The following is a 23,438-nucleotide window of genomic DNA, read 5'->3' as shown; positions in this document are numbered from 1 at the left end:
TTTTGTTATTGGCAGTGGAGATATGTTTGTGTAGCTACCTTCTTTTACGGTTTTTGGAAGATTACTTTCCTGCTTTTTCCAGGTTGTAGTTTCCCTCCTCATGATGGAGTTTTCCACCAATTATCCTTTGAAGTGCTGGGTTTGTGTTGAGATACTGTGTAAATTTGGATTTGTCATGGAATATTTTGGTTTCTCCATCAATAATGATTGACAGTTTTGCTGGGTATAGTAGTCTGGGCTGACATTTATGTTCTTTTAGGGTCTGTATGATATCAGTCCAGGATCTTCTGGCTTTTATGGTCTCTGGTGAGAAGTCTGGTGTAATTCTTATAGGTCTGCCTTTATATGTTACTTTGCCTTTTTCCCTTACTGCTTTTAGTATTTTTTCTTTGTTTTGTACATTTGATGTTTTGACTATTATGTGGCGGGAAGTATTTCTTTTCTGGTCAAAACTATTTGGAGTTCTGTAGGCTTCTTGTATATTTATGGACATCTCTTTCTTTAGGTTAGGGAAGTTTTCCTCTATAATTTTGTTGAGAATATTTACTGGTCCTTTAAGTTGGGAGTCTTCCCCCTCATCTATTCCTATTATCCTTAGGTTTGGCCTTCTCATTGTGTCTTGGATTTCTTGTATATTTTGGGTTAGTAGCTTTTTGTATTTTGCATTTTCTTTGACAGTTGTGTCTATGTTTTCCATGGTATCTTCTGCACATGAGATTCTCTCTTCCATCTCTTGTATTCTGTTGGTAATACTTGTATCTATGACTCCTGATCGTTTTTTTAAGTTTTCTATCTCCAGGGTGTTCTCCCTTTGTGATTTCTTTATTGTTTCTACTTCCGTTTTTAGATCCTGCATGGTTTTGTTTAATTCCTTCTCCCGTTTGGTTGCATTTTCTTGTAATTCCTTAAGGGATTTTTGTGTTTCCTCTCTAAGGGTTTCTATCTGTTCTTTGAGAGTGTTATTTATGTCTTTCTTAAAGTCCTCTATCATCATCATGAGAAGTGATTTTAATTCTGAATCCTGATTTTCTGGTGTGATGGGGTGTTCAGGGCTTGCTATGATGGGGGAACTGGGTTCTGATGATGCCATGTAACTTTGGTTTCTGTTGCTTACGTTCTTGCGCCTGCCTTTTGCCATCTGGTTAATTCTAGTGCTACCTGTACTTCTGTCTCTGATTGAAGCCTGTCTTTCCAGTTGTCTCACTTTTGTTTGGTCTTCTAGGAGTCCAGATGTCTTTGTGGTTTTTTTCCAGCTGCCCTGATTACAGTGGTATCTCTAGGATGCCTCAGGATATGGTGCCTCCAAGGTAGCAGTCCAGCTAGATGTCTGCTGTTCTGGGTGCAGTGTCTCCTCTTGGATATCTCAGGGTATGTTGTCTGACACTCTGAGTTCAGTTGTTCCTCTGTGGCTCTGGGTTGAGCGGACCTTCCAGTATGTCTCAGGTGGAATCCGGGGTCCACACAACTGCAGACCTGGTAGAGGTCTGGTCTGGGACTCAGACCCTGCAGGCCTCAGACCGGAGGGGGGGCGAGCAGCAGAAGGAGCGTGCTAGTGCTGGCTATGGGTTCTATGGATCCCCCAGAATGTGTCTGGGGGACTCCTGGGTGCACTTACCCGCAGGCCTCAGACTGCAGGAGGGGCGAGCGGAGGACGGGGCGTGCTAGCGCTGGCTATGGGTTCCATGGATCCCCCAGAATGTGTCTGGGGGGCTCCTGGGTGCAATTACCCACAGGCCTCAGACTGGAGGAGGGGCGAGCGGCGGACGGGGCGTGCTAGCGCTGGCTATGGGTTCTATGGATCCCCCAGAATGTGTCTGGGGGGCTCCTGGGTCACTGATTTGGATTTTTGATAGACACTCTACTGGCTGGTTTTGTGTCAATGACACAAACTAGAGTCATCAGAGAGGAAGGAGCCTCAGTTGAGGAAATCCCTTCGTAAGATCCAGCTGTAAGGCATTTTCTCAATTAGTGATTGATGTGGGAGGGACCAGCCTATTGTACATGGGGCCATGCCTGGGCTTGTGGTCCAGGGTTCTATAAGATAACAGGTTGAGCAAGTCAGGAAGCAAGCCAGTGAACACCCTTCCTTGAACTCTGCATCAGCTCTTGCCTCCAGGTTCCTACCCTGTTTTGAGTTCCTGACCTGACTTTCTTTAATATTGAACAGCAAGATGGAAGTATAAGCAAAACAAACTGTTTTCTTTCCAACTTGCTTTTTGATCATGGTATTTTGTTGCAGCAATAGAAACCCTAATTAAGACAAAGACCCACATGAGTATCAGATTTAGGGTTATTGTGGTAGGATGATAAGGGGTGTGTATCCTTTAGATGTATTTATTGCTTCTAGAATTTTTGTGTTTTTTTTTTTTTTTTTTTTACAATGAATCATAATTTAAGATGGGCAAAAATTGAGAAAATCTGTGCTGTACCATTTCCCAAGGCAGTATGCTCAGTGACTGACTGATAGAGTAATTTGTGTCATAATATTAATGGCTGGTAATGGATTAATATGTCAACCCTTCAAGGCAATATATTTGCATTGTAAATAGACACCTTATGCTAGGGACTTGTCTGATGAAGAATATCAGAGCCTTAGTATAGAGTGATGTAAGGAAGTTTTTGATTCAAAGAAGGCTTTGGGCACAGCTGAAATTACTGAGCCTTGGTATTTAAGCATATCACAGAGGAAAACTGAATTTTGGAGAGCTCTGAGGCTGCCTTAAGCCACACTTTATTTGATTAGTGAGGCTGAGAAGTTGGAAGAAACAACCTTTACCCATGCCCCAAAGAATCAGAAGCATGGCACAGCCCCCTGCATTAGACACATGGAGTTTTATAAAGGAAACTAGACCAGAATCTGGCTCATTTTTTTCAAAGACGATGTTTCCACGTAAGTACAGCTGATTTGCTCATTCTCAGAGTCAAGGATAGGACCGTTATCACCTTTCATGAATTCAATAATACCCAATCTCCACCTAAATAGACTTTTATATATTCATTTTTTTCAGAGTGGCAAAAATGAAATTTAGCTGCCCACAAAACAAAAACAACCCATTAAATCTGGACCTACAAAGTCATGTCACAAATATTTTAATGATCAAATTGCAGTAGCTCAAGTACTCTCTGAGTTGTTGGTAATTAGCCTCTCTAAAGACATCCGGAATTTATTCCACAAGTGTTTATGGAACACTAATGGAGTGCCAGACACAGGGGAATGAGCAGAAATGAAATTGAAGTTCTTGCACATCAAGTTTATTTTCTGGAAGAAATTATTACTGATAGTTACGGGGGGTGGGGGGCTTAACTGTACCCCCTATAGTGCTTGGGGGTATAGTCACATCCTTCCAGCCATGTGTTGTCTGTACTCTGCTCTGGGTGACATTTGCCTTCAGCTGTCATTCTTGTGAGTCATTTGGCTCAGAGACATATTGTCACTGGTGTCCCTGTGAGCCCCACTGAGCTTGCTTAGGGCATGGACATTAGCTATTCTTCAGATTTCCATTCTCAGGGAGTCAGACTTGTTTGAATTCATGAAAGCTGATGAAGGTTCTGTCTTTGACTCTGAGGATGAGCAAAGCAGCTGTACTTGTGTGGATGCATCTCATTTGAATGAATGAGCCAGATTCTGGTCTAGTTTCTCTTATAAAACTTCATGAAAGCAGGTCTATGAACACCAGCTCATTCCTTCTATAACTACAGGCCCAGAAATCAGATGCTGCTATTGATAGCTTCAGTTGTCAACTTGACACAGCTGGGAAGAAGGAATTTCAGTTTAATCTCCACCATTACTGGCCAATAGAGATGGCTGTGAAGGGTTTTCTTGATTGCTAATTTATGTAAAGAGACCCAACCCACTGAGAGGAGTGCCATTTCTAGGCCAATGGGTCTGGGCTGTATAAGAAAAGTAGCTACGTATAAGCCTGGTAGCAAGCAAGTAAGCAGCACTTCTCTGTGGCTATGACTTCAATCTGCCTTCAGTTCCTGCTACAGCTTTCTTTGATGATGGGCCATATCTTAAGTCAAATAAGCCCTTTCTTCCCCAAGTTGCTTTAGATCATGGCATCTATCACAGCAATAGAAAGCAAACTAGAACAGATGAGGACTTGATGCTGTCTGCACCAGTTCTCTATGCTTCTCTGTGAAGCAAATTCCTCCATTCTAAAGTTGCAAGTGAAAAATTTAAATCTATTTATTAAAAAAAAAGCACTACACAACAAGTTGACATTTTAATATCCTTACAACTAAACCTAAGTATCTGTTAACATGTTTAAGGGAAGAGGAACTGACAGAGTGATAAAGTGAGGGATATCAGACCAGAAGTACACCCATTCTGAGCACAAAGGCTACAGCAAGGAACAGGTGTGAAATCAGCAGCTGCCTCTTTATTCCCTTTAAATGTGTCTTCCTTATTGCCAATATGAGGTGCTTTCCCATAAGTTTGTGAATTGTCAGAGCCCAATGCAGGACAAGGAGAAGCCATGTCTGCTGATATATCATTAGGAACATCTAAAAAAAATAAAAGAAGAAGAACTTATTTTGTATTCTGTACTACTGTGTCTAATGTCCTGTTTATCAGATAGGCTTAGTTGGAATATACACATGTTTTCATGAAGAAGGAATAGGAAGCTTCATTATGTCTTCTGATTGTCCTAATTGTTTTCCAGGAACAAGTTCCATATAAGGGAAGGAGACAGTGAACGCTGAAATGTGAATGGATGGCACACCATGTACCAGGACTACATGATCCTGTATACGATAACTTTTATTTCCAATGTTTTAAAAGGCATAATGAGTCTACCTTTTATATTTTGGTCTCTTCCCAGAAATAATGCTTTGAAGTGTCAGACTGAGTCAAAAACATGATGTCATGTCAGATATCATCCTGAGTTTAAATCCTCTCCTGTCCATCCAAGCTCCAGTGCTGGCTAGTTATGCTGGGGTCCAGCCTGTGTGCCTTTACAAAATTTTCTCTTCTGCAGATAAAGCCTTAAAGAGGAGACTTCTAAGTTTCTTGGTGTCAATAGAACTGTTGGCTCCAGCTGCCCAACCCCCAAACTTTTACTTTTACTTTTTACAGTCTGTTTTGTGACTGGGACTTTGGGGCTAAAATAATCATACTGGTGCTTGTGGGTGGAGTTCTCTGACTCCACATTTTCTTAAGTTGGTCCCCATGTCATTATCCACCTCTCTACTTAGGCATGTTTCATGGACTTGGCTACTGAAAAAAAAACACATCTAGTTACATCTTCACACAAAGAATAAATAATACATGTTTAATATATGTCTGAAGAAATGTGTTGACAACCATGTTAAGGGCAAAAGGTAGGCCTTCCTACTTCTGAAATATAAAAAATGGTGATACATTTTTGGTAATAAATGTTTAATATTTTAGGCACAATGAGAGAAACAAGATTTCAATTTATTTTTTTACAGTTGACAGGTGTAATTCCCCTGACTTATTATAATATTTGAAGTATTTAAAAAATAAAATTTGTTCACTTTCCATCTAAATATCTTCTTCCAAATACAGTGAGAAAATAAATGATCTGAGAAGTTCTATTGAGCTTCATAAACATTTATACATATAAGTTGGGAAGCAAGCCTCATGCACTCCAAAGAAAAGAAGTTGAAACAGCATAATTTCCATGGTATTTTATCTTAGCAATATACTAAACATTCACTGCTTTATCATTCTCTGAACATATATTTTCTACTGTACTAAGAGTAGTCTCCTATGCTGGAATCATTTTCCCTAGTTTATATTATCTATTGTCCATGGTCTAAATAAATGTGGAATGTGCACATTTTAAAGAATCCTCATTTATATAAAAATGGGAACAAAGACAGATAGTGTGCCATAGCAAAAATATTCAATAATATTCTTTCCCAATTATTCTATAGTTTGAACAATGGATGTGAGATAGTCTGCCTTGTTAGTATGACATTTATGAATGCAGGGACCTTCCTGTATTATTTACCATTCCTACTAGTCACTAATTGGTAGAGAATATTAAAAAAATCTTTTGGTAGGAGAAAAAGAGAAAAGAAACCAGTAACAATAGCCAATTATTCTGCTGTTTGAAGCCAAGAGGCAGTCTGATGTCTTCAGGAGCAAAACCATATTCTTTTACAGAATATTATAACATGTTTCTGCTTTCATCTCCAAAAAGTATACACCCACAGGTTTTTCATTCTGTATGACCCTATTCATTTCTGCTTGCATTTAAACCTTTGCTCACAGCTGTGAGAAATCAAGCCAAAATCAAAGCTCCTTGGGAGGGACAGGGATGGACGAATTCACTTGATGTACAGGGTAGCTGCACCAAGTAGCCTGGCAGTTCCCCTAATGAGGCACCTTCTCTTATAACTCACTGTCTTTTCTAGGTACTGCCCCCCTCACATGAAATGTTCTTACTGTCATTTCATAAGGAGTTCCTTCTTCAAGTTTCTGCTCTGGCATTAGTTCACCAGGCAGTCTTCTTCCCTGGTCTCCCGAAACCGGTATGTGTTCTGTATCTATTTTGTATGTGAGCCCTGGAATATCACTTGGCATGTATGCATTGAATAAGTAAAATGAATATGGGCAAATGACTTGTAGCTCTTCAAAGGTGAGAAAGGAACATCCTGCTGGGGAGAGATTTGGTTCTGGAACATTTTCTGTTTTAGTATGGTGCCCCTCACCTCTTAGTCATGTTTTAGAAAGTCTGTAGAATAGTTGAAACATAGATCTTAGGAAGGCAGACAGACAGACAGGTAAGATAAGATACCTTAGGAATTCCATTTTCAGAGAGAGACTCGGGCAGCAGATACTTGTTTTAGCTAGATGAGAGAAACACAGGGCAAAGAACACTTTTGTTAGATTGAGACCCGCAGAGTGCATGTGAGGTTGGTAAAGCTGACTGAAGTTCTTGTGTGGTGCTGAGGCTAAGTTGAAATGCAATGTATCTGCCATAGTTTTTATGTCAGGAGGGCAGTGAGGAAGGTCACTGTAGCATGGTCTGTAGAGCTGGTTGAGAAGACAAAGGTGCCATGAGGCTAAGCCACTCAGTGATTAAACAGTAGTCCTGGATCAAGTTCAGAGACTTCAAATCAAGAGTTCTACAGGCAGCTCTAAATGCCAGCAGGAGTTAGGCTTCTGCAGGCAATGTGAGTCAGTGTAAGACCAAGGATAAGCAGAGGTCAGGGGCTCCGTTCTCACCTTCCTCTACCTCAGCAGCTTTATCATAGTTCATTATCTCTTCTGTGTATCTGATACATCTTAGGAACAGAGACAGGAAAGTTGGGGCTGCCTGTGATCCTAAATATATTTTATTTAGAAAGTTACCTTAAAGGACTACCCATCATTTTCAAGTATAAAATTGAAAGAAATAAAAGTCATTACCATTATTATTTTCACCAAGTTTGGGTATGACACAAAGCTTTACTGTTATAACTAGGTGCTAGGCCGGTGCCTAGCAAATCATCAGAATTCTACTAATCCCTTGCTTTTGATACCTTATATTATGCAATATAGATTGCACATGTGATAGCATTATCAATAGTTGTCTTATTGTCTTAAGATTCTGTATAATTTGCCAACAAATCAAATCAAATCACCAAACCAAGTACACATGGTACAGGTGCATTTACCAACATCTTCACTTTACACATAAGGAAGTTAAAGCAAAAGAAATCTTAAGAAGCTTCTGCTTATACCAACAAACTGAAAGAGGAGAATTGTATAAATTATCTCAGTTATTCAGGAAAGCTATCATTCCGGTCTATTTATATACAAGTTCCTTTTAAACAACATACACGTTTGTCTAAACAGGCAACAGCTGCTATTTTCCCACCTGTGCCCCATTGAAACCATGGGTTTATTATGCCAGTGTAATTTCCCCAGACAATGCATAATTCCTGTTTTTCACTGAAAATTAAAAAAAAAAAAAAAATGGAGGGTGGAGGAGAGAAGGCTGAATAAATGTGTTTCCAGGACACTTGAATTAAAATATTCTGAGAATCATTTCCAACCTCATTTAGAAAATCAAAGTAAAGTAGAATATTGAGGCATTCATTTGAATAATCCTGGATCTAGTCTTCATCACCATAACTTTCCAAAGAGGGAGCTAAGAGGCTTCTTCCAAGGATACGTTAGGCCTCTTGGATTTCTCCAGGCTTTTGTATGAGCAGAACTGTGGTTTATTCCAGAGGAGCATGCCATTGCTGTTCATTTGCAACCATGGATGTGAATAGATGTGGAAATTCTGATTTTACCACTTAATGTGCTTCTGGGAAAGTGCTGACAGATAAACTTTAAAGCACTCTGACTTGTTTTAGGGGCTTCTGTATTCTAGAGTGTATACATTTGGATATTCTCACCCCTGGCTATACTGAGAAAGAGAAATGTAACAATCTGATACTCTTTGGTAATGATCATCCTGCATACCCTAGTCCCTTTAATGCAATGCTTTGAAGTCTCCAAGGCACTTGCCTAATCACTCAGTATTCAACCTTCCATCTCTGTACCTGTGCAGGGTCTATAGAAATGCTGAGAGTTAAGTTCTGTGCTTTCCCTTTGAACCTTCATGGTTTTATTTATACTGTTTCCCCACTGTTTTCTACCTGTTCTCTTAAAACTGTTTTCAGGAACTGTGTTTATTTCACACTGTGTTCATGACTGTCTATTTCCCTAAGACAAAAGTGACCTGGTTCTTTTCTCTCAACTCCCTCAGAATCCAGTAGCTTCCATAGGCATATGCTTGCAGTACTATATAAAAAACGTGCTTACTCTTCCTAAGGCACTAACCTAGACTTAGAATTCCTTCACAGGAGCAATCTCATCTCAGCTATCTTCACATGCAAATAACTACCAACAATATCTGCAGCATATTAGGCTGTCATGAAGAATTCTTAAAGTAATGAGTGGAATAAATGAAATTTTCTCTTTTAATGATAAATCTTATCTTTATTATTACAAAAAGAATTAGAGAGTTGGGAAGTTGAAAGATATACTCAAGGGATTAAAACTGATGAAGGGAAAAGTAGATGTTGGTGTCTAATTTTCTGAAAAATGGGGTTTACATTCTGATGTTTGCCCACGGAAGAAATTAGACCTTCATAAATCCCACCTTTGTGAAACCAGAAAGGATATGCTTTCACTGATTGCCCCTAATTACATATAATGAATGCAAAACAGCACAGCCAGAGCTTTGTTTCTGGAAGTAACCTACCTACTCTCAAATCTCAGCTCCTTCTTGCTGCCAAGTGCCTCATGTGTATGTATCTCCCATGGAAAATAAAGGCAAAGCACTACTCTCTTCCTTTACAGTATCAAAAGGGTTAAAAAAAACTTTATGTCAATCATTTTAACAGTGACAAGCATATTAGATGCTCACTGATTATTCTCTTTTTACGTATGTTTGTTGTTACTAGAAGAAAAGACAGAAAAATGAAAAATTCCTTCTTCAATGTAGTATTCGACAGATAAGACATTTCAAATCAAGAAGTACAATATTAAAAATGTCCTTTGTGCAGGGGAACATGATAAGGAAATCTTTCGGTGTTTTGTTTGTCCTTCTGAATGAGCTTTAAAGATCATCAAGTGAAATCAAATACTTCCTGTAGTAAACAAACAGAAAATATCTCCCTTCTAGGGAGGATCCTGATGGAGAGGTACAAGCAGATTTTCTAGTTGCTGGGAGCAATTTGGCAAAGAAATAATATAAGCAGACATCATTTTGAGTAAATACTCCCTTTACAATAGTCACTGAAAAGCCATTAAACATGCCTTCAGATCAAAATTTACAGCAGAACCCACAGATAAGATTCACAGCCCTTTGGTTTGAAAGGGGCCTCCTGTGGTTGTACTGGGGACATTTAGGGAGCTTTTATTTTGCAGCACTATGTGTTATTTAAGTGATATTATGCATGTTAAGGATTGCTTTGAAATGCAAAGGAAATAAAGCATAAGGGTAATACAATAAAATTCGAATAACCTGAAATAACATGCCAGCTTTGAGACTCACCTGAGTCTTTCAGAGTCACACTGGCAAAATAACATGTCCAGAGAAGGCAATTAAGACAGGGTCCTCATTAGCAAATGTGAAAATGCATGAAGGGGATAGAGAGATTGCATGATATTAAATGGGAGTGCTGCTAGAGCCTGTTGTGAGTTTGTCGGATCACCACCAAATAATAATAATAATAATAATAATAATAATAATAATAATAATAATAGAGCAAATATCCCTAGTAAGAAGGGAGAAGTGGAGATGCCTACTGCTGACACTTGGAAGGCTGCATGAAAGAGGAGTTAAGACAGATGGCAGAAGCTGAAGATTCTGGTTCTTGTCTCCCTTCTGCTGATTCTAAGCAACATAGATTTTAAGAGGGTAGGAGATCTCTGTTCTACTCTGGAAACTGGAGGTTGTAACACCTAACTGCTTGGCAAATCTTGGTAAGAGGCAAATGAAGTGATGGCTGTAAAAATATTCTCCAAAGATTAAATTCTCAAAGATAATTTAAAAAGCAAACTTCAGGGTGAGCCTTTCCCATGCAGGTGGGCTACCTTTCTTGTTTCAGTGGAGAATGAAAGAGGGATGCTCATTTGCATAAAAGGGATAACATGAGAGAAGGCAATGGAGCAGGGGGAAAAATGACTAGTGTTTAACAAGTGCTCAAAAACAATTGTGTTCTGTTTTTCCCTAAAATGTATCCTGGGAGGCAATATAATTGAAAATCTCTGACTCTCAGATGAGCAGAGACTATCATTTTTGAAGAGGTCTTGCTTAGAGTGAGCTCATAGGATTGAGTCCTTCATGCCTTAAGGGAAAATTGAATGGAGGGCTAAGAGTTCCATTAGGAAGCAATTTTCCTCTGGCTGAGTAACTCAGGATACTACCACTGTGACAGTCAAAACCTTGCCAAACAACCCAGTGACACCATGGGACGATAACCAGGGCAGTAGGGTTTCTTTTTCAGACATGGTGCAATGGAATAAATTAGGAATGCGGCTAGCAACCCCATATTCTATGCCAGGCAGTATTATTTTTCATCCTAATGTAGAAAGCAGGAGTTCTTACTTTATGGACTCTGACAGGTTGAATGTTTGGGGTAAGAGACAGGTGATGTGTTCGAAGTGTAAATTGCATATTTTTTCCCAAAATAAGATAATCAACAGTATTACTCAGTATTACTCATTAAATGCATTAATGTATTAATGCATTTAATACATTATTAAATGTATTACAGTATTAATACATTTAATAGTGTATTAAATGCATTAATAATTATATAGCCATCTGTCTTAATTACTTTTCTATTGACACAATAAGACACAATGACCAAAAAATTTATAAAAGGAAAACATTTACTGGGGATAATGGTTCCAGAAAATTAGAGTTGGGGAACATGGCAGGAGGCTGGCATAGCACTGGAGCAGTAGGGGAGAACTTACATGGACAGAGAGGAGAGAGAGAGAGAGAGAGAGAGAGAGAGAGAGAGAGAGAGAGAGAGAGAGAGAGAGAGACTGAGAGAGACTGAGAGAGAGACAGAAACAGACAGAGACAGAGAGAGAAAGAGAGACAGAGGGAGAGAAAACCTAAGAATGGCTTGGCCTTTCGAAGCCCAGAAGTTCATTTCCAGTATCAGTCTCTTCCAACAAATTCACAAACTGTTTTACTTCTCAAACTGTTTTACTAACTGGAAACCAAACATTCAGATAGATGAGCCATTCTCATCCAAACTACCACACCTCCTTAAGCCTGTGAATTTGGGAATAAAAGCATTTTTGAAAATTCACACATCAACTAAGTAGAATAACCATCAAAAGCCAATGATATAAAGAAAGATATCCATAACATTAAAACTAGAAAAATTTCTAATTATAAATGTTTTAAGACTATTTATCATGTATAGCACAGTTCGGAACTTTCATAACATCATGAATTTCTGGCACTCCAGACTACCCATTCCCAGTGGTTGAATGACAGACATGCACCACCATATCTGGTTTAATTGGTACTAGAGATGCAACCCAGGACATTGTACAATTTGCTTTATCTTGTAGAAGCTATTCTTGCCTAAATAATCTTCAGTTGCTGTGTGTGTTTACTGCCTAGGACTCAATTCACTACTTGATTCATATCTACTTTCCACTTCTTATCTCCTCCTGAACTGGAAGCTTCTAGTTCTTTGGAAAGTTAGTTATGCCAAACGATATTTTGCTGGGGCACACAGGTGAAAGGATGTCTTGCCAAAGCAGACACATGGAAGACTGTTATTGTGAAGCAGATACAGGTGAAAAGATATTTGGATATAGTAAACACGAGAAAGGCTCCTTGATGAAGGAGTATTAATATGACCTCCCACATAGTAGGAGATGATTACTGAGCATTGGTTTGGTTTGCTTTACCTCCTTGTTATTCTTTGCTTGTGACAGCCACATATTGGTTCATCTTACATGGTGTTGTTGAGCTCAACTTGTGATAACATGGCCATTGACAGAAACTTGTCCAAGAACTGCTCATGAGGCTCCTGAAGCAGCTTGCTGCCTCCACAGCCTTGTCTCAGGCTGGTTGGCCAGCCTGGTGGTTTCTTCAGGATTAAACTACAGCTTCCTGGTGTTTGCTTGCTGAAAAGACTGGACTGTAGCTGCTGGTTCGTGCCTGGTGTCTGCCTGCCTAGAGGACTGGTGTGCAGCTCCTGTATTATATTTGGTGTCTGATACAGGACTGAATTGCTGCCAAAAACGATAAAGCTCACCCCTAAGAACTATTGTGGAGCAGGTACACTTTACCTATACCCTAATAACTTTTCTCTTCTACTACATCTGCTGGGTTATGGACTAGAGGAGAGGTTGAACCCTTATTAAAAGTAGGTTGCAAAATATGTACGCCTATATTTTCCAGTAGAGGTATTGACCAACTGCAAGTTGACATAGGAGACAAAATGTTTACCTTGTATGGCTGTATCAGTTCTCAAATGTAGTTTTTGCTCCAGGGATTAAAAGAGGAACAGGATGAAAATCTCTAGTAGAAGAACTATTTTTTGTTTAGCATCTTTTTTCTTTCTATGAACATAGTTTCTTCCTAAAAGGTCCCTCACCACTGAGAACATCCTATTCAATCTCTGTTTCTGAAGAACTTCAAAAGACAGCTTATAAGAGTGACACATTGTTTTGGATGGAGGTGGAAAATATTCTAGAGAGTTCTATTGTTATTCCTTTAGAGATTGGTGTTTATTTTAGAGATTCCCTTGATGAATGTCAATTATATTCCAAAACAACAGGGGTTAAGTCAAAACTACTTATTTTTTCTCTCAGAATTTTTTTTTAGTAGAACTTCTCTCATTTGAGAAGAAAACATAGCCTAGTATTGATGTATTGCTGAAAAACAAATTACCAAAAATGTAGTGACTTAAGGCAGCATGTGTTCTGTGGGACAGGAATCTAAGCATATCTCAGCTTGGTCTCCTGCTTCAGGCTTTCTTATAAACATCCATCAAGGTTTTATTTGAGCCTGAGATTTCATTTGAAACTTGACTCAGGGAGGATGTATTTCCAAGCTCATGCGATTGCTGGCAGTATCTAGTTCCTCCAGTTTACAGGGTTTGGCCCCATGCTGTCTGTAGACTGGAGGCTGCCCTGAATTCTCTGCCATGTGGCCCTCTCCAGATGGCAAAACACTTTTTCCAAGGCTGCAAGACAAAACATCAACATAGAGGGTCTGCTAGTAAAAGAAAGATTGCTATGGAACAAGCTCCCAGGAGTGATGTCCCATCACTTCTGTTGTGCTCTGAAAACTGAGTCATTGATTCTGTTCATACTCTAGTGCTGCAAAGATTATACCATCTCAAACCCACTAGGAACTATGGATATCAGGGGTCATATTGGAGTCTATCTGCTGTCATTTTTATTTATAGAGAACTTAAATGAGGATGGGTCATTGGAGGAAGAGAATATCTATAAAGAGCTGTTTAAAACATTGTAAAGTAATATGAAACATTATTTTTTTAAAAAGTCAGAAAATGTCACGTTGAAATCCATTTTGTTTTCTTCACATGCATTTTTGGCTCTGTAGCTAGTTTATAATTAAAATTGAAAAGGAGACCTCATAATGAGAAAGAATTTTATCTACTCTTTTGTGAGTTCATAAGTTATAAGAAAGCCTGAAGTAGGAGACCAAAAAAAAAAAAAAAAAAAAAAATACCCTCAGAAAATAGGTGCTTGTGCTGCAACTTCCTGAAATGTCAGTAAACTTCCTATGTTCTTGAATCACACGTGATAAGTTTAATTTAGCTCACTACTCTCTCTCTCTTACTTTGCAGGGACACATTTTTTAAAAACTAAAGATTAGTAATTATTTCTAGATGAATATTAGTTCAGCAACATGGCTTCTCTGGCAAGGGATCCCATCCAAACACCTTTCAAGTCTGTTTGATCTGTCTGAAATACAGCCACACCTTCAGTTCACACCTTTAATCCCTCTGTCTGAAGTACAGACAAACCTTTAATTCCTCTGACTAGAATACTGACATTCCCTTAGTACACACCTTTAATTCCAAACAATGAAGGTAAAGTTAGTTTATAGAAGAAAAGCAGCTATGTTTGAAAGTGACATCTAATTGATGGGCAGATAATGTGATGAATCAGAGACAGATTTGACAGAATGAGTCAAAGATAGTGTAGACCTAAATCTCATAAGACAGGAAAGAGAGGCAATTTAAGAGAGCAGCATGCATCATACACATACACACACACACACACACACACACACACACACAGAGAGAGAGAGAGAGAGAGAGAGAGAGAGAGAGGCAGAGAAGGGAAAGAGAGAGCAGAGAGAGAGAAAGAGAAGAGATAGAAGAAAGAGAGGAGAGAGAGGGAGAGAGAGCAGAGAGTGGAGAGAGCAGAGAAAGGAGAGAGAGAGAAGAGAAAGAAGAGAGGAGAGAAGAGAGAGAGAGTTTGCCAGAGAGAGAGAGTTTACAGAGATAGGCTGCAGGTGAAGGCAGAATGAACCAGAGAAAGAGCCAGAAGATTGGAACAGATTGTCAGACTTAGTTTGAGGCCAAGCAGAGCAATTTAGTCAGAAGCCAAAAGAAGCCAGTTTGAATCAGTCGTCTTGGAGATGATCTTTGAGCCAGAACATCTAAGTTGAACTAGCTAGTCAGAGTTCAGAAATAACTAAAAAGGATGATCTTAGCAGTAAGCCTCTGAGATGACAATTACATCTGGGAAATAAAGGTAACATTTATAATTATCAATTAACAGTAAAAAAAATAAAATCAGTTGTGATAAAACCCTAAAAACCCATTCTCATACCCTGATAAGAAATGGTATCAACACCTTATCTGATGATAGTATATAATCTAGTAAAAGAGTTTAACTGTTCAATCATGTGCTTGTGTTTACAATGGAAGCTAGATAAATGGTTGCTTTCCAGTCACAAAATTTGTTAAAGAATCACAAAAGCAGTGTTTTTTGAAGGAAAAGGAAGATTTACAGTAATGAGAGTTTTCTTAATGTAAACACAATAATAAGTGATCATTTCTGGAACTTTCAAGGTAGGATAAACAAAGAAAGATATGGGAGGCACACTCTAATGAGAATAATGAATTCATAGATGAAAGAGCTGTGGTAAATTACCACAGTTTTTTTAAAATTACCAGTTTTTTTTTTTTTTAAAAATAAAATGAGAATAAAATGAGTAGACTTTAACTTAAGGCTAGAACTTAATGGCAATCCTCTTGCTCCAGCCTCTTCAATGATAGGATTACAGGAATGAGTTATCACATGTTACCCCCCACTCCCAAAAGAGATTGCAACCCACAGGTTGAGAACTGCAACTCTACAATGATGATAATCTTAACTTGATTTCATTCGGGAAGTCTTTATTTCTAAAATAAAGCATCATTTTTAGGTACTAAGGTTTACCAATTCATATGTCTTTCTGGGGGACAAGAGGATCACACAACTCATGACTCCAGCCTTTAATCTCTTAGGATCCATCTCTTTGAGAAACACTTATACTTTACATTCATTTGGCATGGACTTGGAAGTTTCCATCAGCTAACATTACCTCCAATTAATCTATCAAAACATAGTTGTAAAAAATGCTTCTTTTCTAATAAAAATAATTTGTTTAGTAAATGAATCACAAGTGTTCTCAATGTTTTATGCAAGTAACTGCCCATATTTGGATGATTGTTTATCTTCAATTACTCATGTGTCTGCCTTTCTTCATCCACTCATGTCTCATTTGAAGCCAGAGGCTATTGGCTGCTTTTTGTGAAGATGAGACTTATAACTGTTTCATTCCTTGAAGGTCAATGATGCAACATAAAACAGTTTGTCTGTCTCTATTCTGGTCACCTGAATTTTGACACCTAGTGCAGATATTGTCAGCTTAATTGCACAGGGAATTACCTTAGGGAAATCAGTACACAGGGACACCATGCTTAGTATAATGGTCTGGATTTCTATTTCTTAAGTTCAATATATAACTTATCATTTATGTATACACAAATCCCTGAGATTCTTGTTGAATTGTAAATTCTGACTCAAGCTCTTTGGAATATGGCCTAACTCACTATTTGTGTGTGTGTGTGTGTGTGTGTGTGTGTGTGTTTATGTGTGTGGTGGATGTACATGTTCATATGGATATGTGAATGTATGACTATAGGGATGCCAGATGTCAACACCAGTGTCTTCTTTCATTGCTCTCTACATTATTATTATTATTGTTGTTAGTGTTGTTATTTTTATAATTATTAATTTCAAGATAGTCTTTGACTATATTTGGAGCTAGAACATTGACTCCGTAGACTACTGGTTGGACAATCAGCTCCAGGAACTTTGTTTTCTCCCCTGCCCAAGGTCTAGGGTTGTGGAAGTTGTCGGTGCATGTCATAGCAGTGGGCTTTTGTATGGGTACTAGGAATCTGAAGTCAGAGCCTCGTGTTTGCTAGCAGTTTATTGACTGACTGAAATTTCTCTTTTAATTTACAATTTTGTAAAAATTATCCAGATGTACTACCTCTAGTGAAGGTAGCTAGAACACGAGTTCTCAAACTTGGCCAGCACTGATGAGCTGATGAACTGGTGAGCCTTTTCAAATGGGAGTGTTTATTTTTTTCCCCTTTCTAGGCTTCTGACCTTGGCAATGAGAGACATAAAATTCCTCAGATGTTTTCAGTTTGGAGAGCTATTGGTCTTCAGGGCGGGAATAGATCAAGTCCTCTAATTAATTTCTCTGAAGTTATTTAGGAGCTTCCTTCATTCTCATGCTCCTTGTCTGCCAAGAGACCTGCACAGATCCACTCTGCCAGATGTTAATGCTTTAGATCAGTGAGCTTTTTGCTGCTGTCTCCACTGTCACACCCACCTCAGGAGGGATGGATGTCTTCTAAAGGCCTCAACAGAGCCCAACATTGTCCTCATGATCTCTGGGCATTGTCTGCAGCTTTTGTACCTAAGAAATGGCAGCAGCAATAAATTCAGATGTAGGGCAGTAGAGATGCTTTTGCTTCTTTTTGACAAATCCAAAGTTTTAATTTTATAGAAGTTGTTTATTCTGACTTGCTTTTACTCTTATAATACAGTATTTTGTTTGATAGAAGACATTTTTTAAATGTCACTGAGGATTAGCTTGAGTATTTTCTTTGTCATTTTCTTATTACTTTCTCAAAGGTTATCATTGCTCTCTTTTTCTTATTTTTAAATCCCTCACAAATAAGTGTAGTTCTCATCCCTTATGAAGGAATTTTCTCATTGCAGCAAATGGGGACAATTACAGAAAGCAAAAAACCAAATAAACTATAGAGGCGGGAGGCTCAGTCCCAATCTCTATATATGCAATGTTGCTTCACTCTGCGCCAGGGAATGCTGTGAAAGAGTGTTCAGGAAGAGTGCAAAAGCCAGAAGATCAGTGAGTTTGCTGTGAGATTTTTGTCCCTAAGTAATGTCAGAAACTATAGTCATAAAGTCTCACCAGCATCACTGCCCAAAATAAGTTGGAGAAACATGACACTTATAGGCATGTCAAAGTGATCAGGAAGAATACACCAATTTGTTGTCCAGGGCTTAACATCATCACTGAAAACATGTATACAAGTAACATTATACTGACAGAGCAGGTTATATTTTGGCACACAAACACACACACACATGTATATATGCATACATGTACATATATGTATGCAATTGCAATTAATGAAAAAAAGAAGCCATGAATTTGATGAAGAACAGGGAAAGGTGTATGGGAGAGTAGAAAGGAAAGGGGAAAATGACTCAATTATAATCTCATAAAAAGACATATTAAAATCTTAACTTTGTTTTGGATTGTGCAGCTTTCCTCAAGTGTCTCATATGCTCATATGTAGAGTTGTGGATAAGAAGCCTGATTGCATGGCCTATGGTGGAAGTTTAGGTTTATGGACTACTAAGTTTCATTGTGATAGGCAGAAATAGTTATGTCAGAGCAAGCCTATGTAAAAGAATGAGGGATATTTATCAGCATCAGTTCTGCGCTTTTATTCCCCTAACCCTCTCCAGAATTTCTTATGAAAAAGTTTACTTCAGTTTCAACATACTCATAATGATTCCACATATTTATTATAACTAGGATCTTACTCTGGACCACACTTGGTTCCATGATCCTTCTCATGTCTGTTGAAATAATTTACACAAGATGCAGAGAGGTATAGAAGAGAGGTAGTGCATTTTACAGGACAGAGCAGACACTCAAAGGTGACAGTGGACAATGGCCAAAGGGACCATGATACCAATATGCATTTGAGGAAGTTAATTTCTGTAGCCTACCCTCTGTTTTTAATAGTTTTCCAAAATTCTCATGCCTTATTCCACCTTTATTACTGTATATTCAGAGTGATATTTTTAGTTTTCTCATGTGACAGAAATGATGTGTCTTCCATATCATGTTTGGCTTATTTCACTTAATATTATATTTGGTGATACATCTATCTGTTGTTAAATTTGTCTGGGGTATATATAGATAGTGTGTCCATTTTTGTTGCCATAGTAAAAAACCCAACAAGAAGCAACTTGAGGGAAGAAATGTTTATTTTGCTTCAGAGTTTAAGGAAATACTGATCACATTGGTAGGAAAGACATGGGAGCAGGAAGAGCTCACACCTAAGCTGATGGGGAAACAAGCAAACAAACAAAAACATATAGGTGGTCAGCAGTATTGATGAATGAATGAGCACCATTCTGTCTTGCTCCTGCTTATGATCTGGTTAATGAATGCTTTGTGGTTAGAATTCAGTTTCCCCCAGTGTTTACCATTATAAACAATTACACAAGGCAGCCATAGAAGTCCTGCTGTGGATAACTCAGGGACAATTCTGAAAACATAATTTCTAGGTCAATTTTCATATGTTCAAGGATGTGCTTAATTATGTCCACACATTTCAATACAGTTTGTACCAATGTACAGTTCCCATTCTCTATTGCTTGCTAAAACCTGTGTAAAATAGCAATTTACGGATATTTCTTAGTTATATGAATTAAAATTTGATGCCATTTTAATATTGTCTCTTTGAAGATATTAAGTGCCCTGTGTGAATAAGATTTTTCTGGGCAAACCAGTTACTGATTATAATTTTCTTTTATTATATTCTTTCCACAGTACTTAGTTAATCTGCTGGTTCTTTCTACTTCTTTTCAGTCTCCGTGAGATAAAGGCCATTATCTTCAGGGCTGTATTTTCTGAATTCAGAAAGAGGGCCTGTAGAAGCATAGCAAACATTTTCTAAATAAAAATAGAGCAAGCACGTCTCAAAGCACATCAAATCCTTGATGTTTGCTTTAATTTTAATATCAAGATGATTTTACAACCTAGGCCTTGAATATTTTGAGTACAAGCAAGGCACCATGAAGCTTAGAAGCCTCCGTGAAGGGCTTTATCTCACTTCTGTGCAATGACTTTTATCTCCAATGGAAGAGGCATCTATTTTTATCTTTATCTTCTGGTAACCACTGGGTATATTACAGAATTCATCCTTCCAGCATTAATATCATAATGGGTAAAAGGGTTCTTACTTTGTCTAAATTTTAAACCATTTAACCCCACACTAATTCTGGGACTTTTTTTCCTGTGACATTTGTTTTTCTGGTAGGAAACGGAACCACCAATTTTGTACAGATGTTAAAGAACGAGCCTTGTAGACAGCTGGAATAAACAGGTGTACAGAAATCTATGGACTATTAACATATCTAATTGAGTAAGTATTGGTAGTTACAAAAGTAATTAAGAAGGAAAGAAAGCCCTGTGAAAACATCTAACAAAACATTGCTGACAATCACTGCCAACTTAAAACTCATTTTGCACAGCTTTCTAAAATAAATGAGTATTTTATATTGAATATTACTTTTTGTCTTGTAATTTACAAGGTATCTCTAATGAGCAGCTCCTTTAGAGTTCTAACAAGTCTTTCTTGTTTGTGCTTTATGCATCTTTGAAACAGCAGCATCAGCAACTGAGAGTCTGCATGTTTCCTCCTGATTATTTATAGCAAGATTTTAAAATCACACTTACCAGTCTTCCTTAAGTTGTCTGCAAAATTGCTATGTTTTCCTCTGGTACAGAAACACCCTTCTTTTGGACAAGAAAGTAGAAAGCTCAGTGGCTTCTTTGTTGTTAGGCTTCTAAACTGAATCTCATGAATGTTTCTGAATAACATTTTATGATTTTTTTCTAATTGATACAGAAGTATTGTATTATTATAAAACAAAGAGGAAAAGAAGAAAATCAGTGTTATAGAAAAGAAGTCACTCATTACAGAACCACACACAGAGAGAAAAATATATATAATATATATGCACAATTATAATATATATTATTGTGTATAAAATATATTATGTACATGAGCACACAAACGTGTGTGTGTATGTGTGTGTCCTTTATTAGATATATTATAAAAGCTTGTTGTGACTTTTGTCAGGGAAAAGTAATGTAAAATAGAAAGGTTTAGGTTAGGTTTAAAAACTCTCACAAGGCAAGCTCAATGGTGCATTGACTAGAGATGTTTCTACTAAGCTTGAAGCAGGAAATTACCTACTGAAAGTTGTCTTTTAGCCTTCATTCATATGAACATACACAGATGTACATGCATACATGCATGCACAAATGTATATACATGTGGACATACATGGACACACAAATAAATAAATATAATTTTTAAATGGTCTCATAGTCTAGGTGTAGCTAATGATGGCTTCTTTTGAGAGTATTAACTCTAGACTTTATGTGGCCATTTTTTTTTTGTGAATTTACAATGTCTTCCCTTTGTGTGTGTGTGTGTGTGTGTGTGTGTGTGTGTGTATGCTTGCATAGTAGTCTCCTACTCTTATGATGATGTTATACTGGATTCTATCCAGACCACACTAAAAACCATGCTTTTCCTTTCCCTCTTGTTTTTTCTTGCTGGGGTGAAAACCAATGTCTCTCCCAAGACACTTCATTGTTATACTGCAATGAGAGACATCATGTTATCTTATTTCTTCACAGATGTTCTTTCCAAATACAGCACATTATGAAGTACTGGGAATTTCAACTTTAAAATATGCATTTTTGTAGGATACAATTCAACCTATTACATTGGGTATATTTTAAAAGATATTTTGTATTTATTGGTCTTATTGACTGTGGTTGAAATAAACTGCACATGAAATGTGTGTATTATCAGTTTTGAAATATATACTTACGTATAAGAGTTTTCCCATAGTCATCACAGAAAAAAAAAAAAACATTCACCACACTCAAAAGCTCATAATCCCCACAACCCTGTAATCACTTTCCCTTTTCTATTCTCTGCTTCCTTTCCTCTATAACCATTGATTGATTATCAGCTGTAAATTAGATTTTATTTCATAGCATTTTAAGAAGTGGAATTACACAGTATATGTGCTTTCTGTCAGCATGAGTTCATTCAGCACTGTTATTCTGAAAGTCACTCATCTGACACAGTATGGCAGCATTAGGACAATACCTGACACACTGCTGATGTCTAATTATTAACTCAATAATTAATATATAACAGTTAGTGAGTATTCTAGAAGCTTACGGTGCTTCGACAAATAATATATGCACTTTAGGGACACTTTAAAGAAACCTCGTCTGTGAAAAGTGAAATAGCTGACAAAGTCACTTTCTGCCAGACACCAGGAGTAGCAATGAGAGATAAAAGACCCTGCAGTTTCAAACTCAGGAAAATAGCTAATTTCCCCATTCTACCCACAGTGAATATCCCTCCCTTCTTGCCTATCCTTAGTTACAGAATGCACTTAAAGCATATAATCTGCATTCTCTCCAACTCTGGCCACCATATTTCTAGGTTCTGTACCTATGAGGTGCAGCCAGATCATGAAATGCCACCTCTGAGGTTGAATTAAGCTGCGTTAGCCCTGGAGGTCACCAGGATCCTCATTCGTTCTTTCTTCCTACAGACCTAACCCCCACACTTACCTTTTTCTGTTCTCTGTAAAGCATGTTACAGAGAAAACAAATGAATAAAGTCTATAGTTTAGAAAGTATCTCTGTTGGCAGCCTGAAAGATGGAAGTGCCTCAGATGCTGGACCAATTACTTGAAAACTTTATGTAATTGTCGATATTTGTGGATTTGCATGGTTAGCTATGTAACAATATCTAATAAGCCACTCAAAATATAAGTAGTTTTTAAGTAGTTTTTTAAGACTGAGTTTTTAGGGAGTGAGGGTAGGAGGTGAGCAGGAAGACTGGGAAAGGGAATATTATCCCCTATGTCACCTTGAGAAGTTACCAAAACTTGATACATAAATGATGGACGAAAAGTGATTTTAAAAGAAACCAACCTACACCTGAGAATTCTAATTATCAACTCTCTCACCATCATTAGCCTTTTATGTAAACAATAGAATGCCTTTGTTGCCATTTCCATGGGCTTCTGGAAACTTGTTACTGCTTCGGTTTCCAGATTCAGAAGCCCCTTGCTGTAGATACTTATTTCCTTTCTGTAAAAGGAGACTTGGGAGTTGGCAGGAATCCTGCGCAGGCTCACTGCTGCCCATTATCTGTGTAATTGCTTCCTTTCCTGTGTAGTCAGTGATCTGTTTTATTACTTGGGGAGTGACTGATAATTTTGGCTTGAAATGTCTTTTATTTTCTCTTGTGGTTTTCTTTTCTTTCCACTCTTGTGAGAAATTCTTGATCTTACTTCCCAACTTGACTATTGACATTATACCTCTTCTCATCTCGGTGTGAAATTTCCTAAAGAGCTCTTTTGATGATTTGTTTATCTATCATTGTTTACAGAGCCACCTGTTCATAATTTATAGCCATCCCATTGTCTGTGTCCATTTGTAAAGTAATGATTCAGAGTCTGATAAATGGGTTTTCTCTTCTTTACTATTCTTCTTTACTGTGTTTACTTTACTGACACATCTTTCCTTTTTTGTTTATTT

This window comes from Arvicanthis niloticus, chromosome 5 (genome assembly GCF_011762505.2).
Source record: "Arvicanthis niloticus isolate mArvNil1 chromosome 5, mArvNil1.pat.X, whole genome shotgun sequence".
Classification (NCBI taxonomy): Eukaryota; Metazoa; Chordata; class Mammalia; order Rodentia; family Muridae; genus Arvicanthis; species Arvicanthis niloticus.
The sequence above is the reverse complement of the archived record's forward strand: the minus strand, read 5'-3'. Positions refer to the sequence as shown.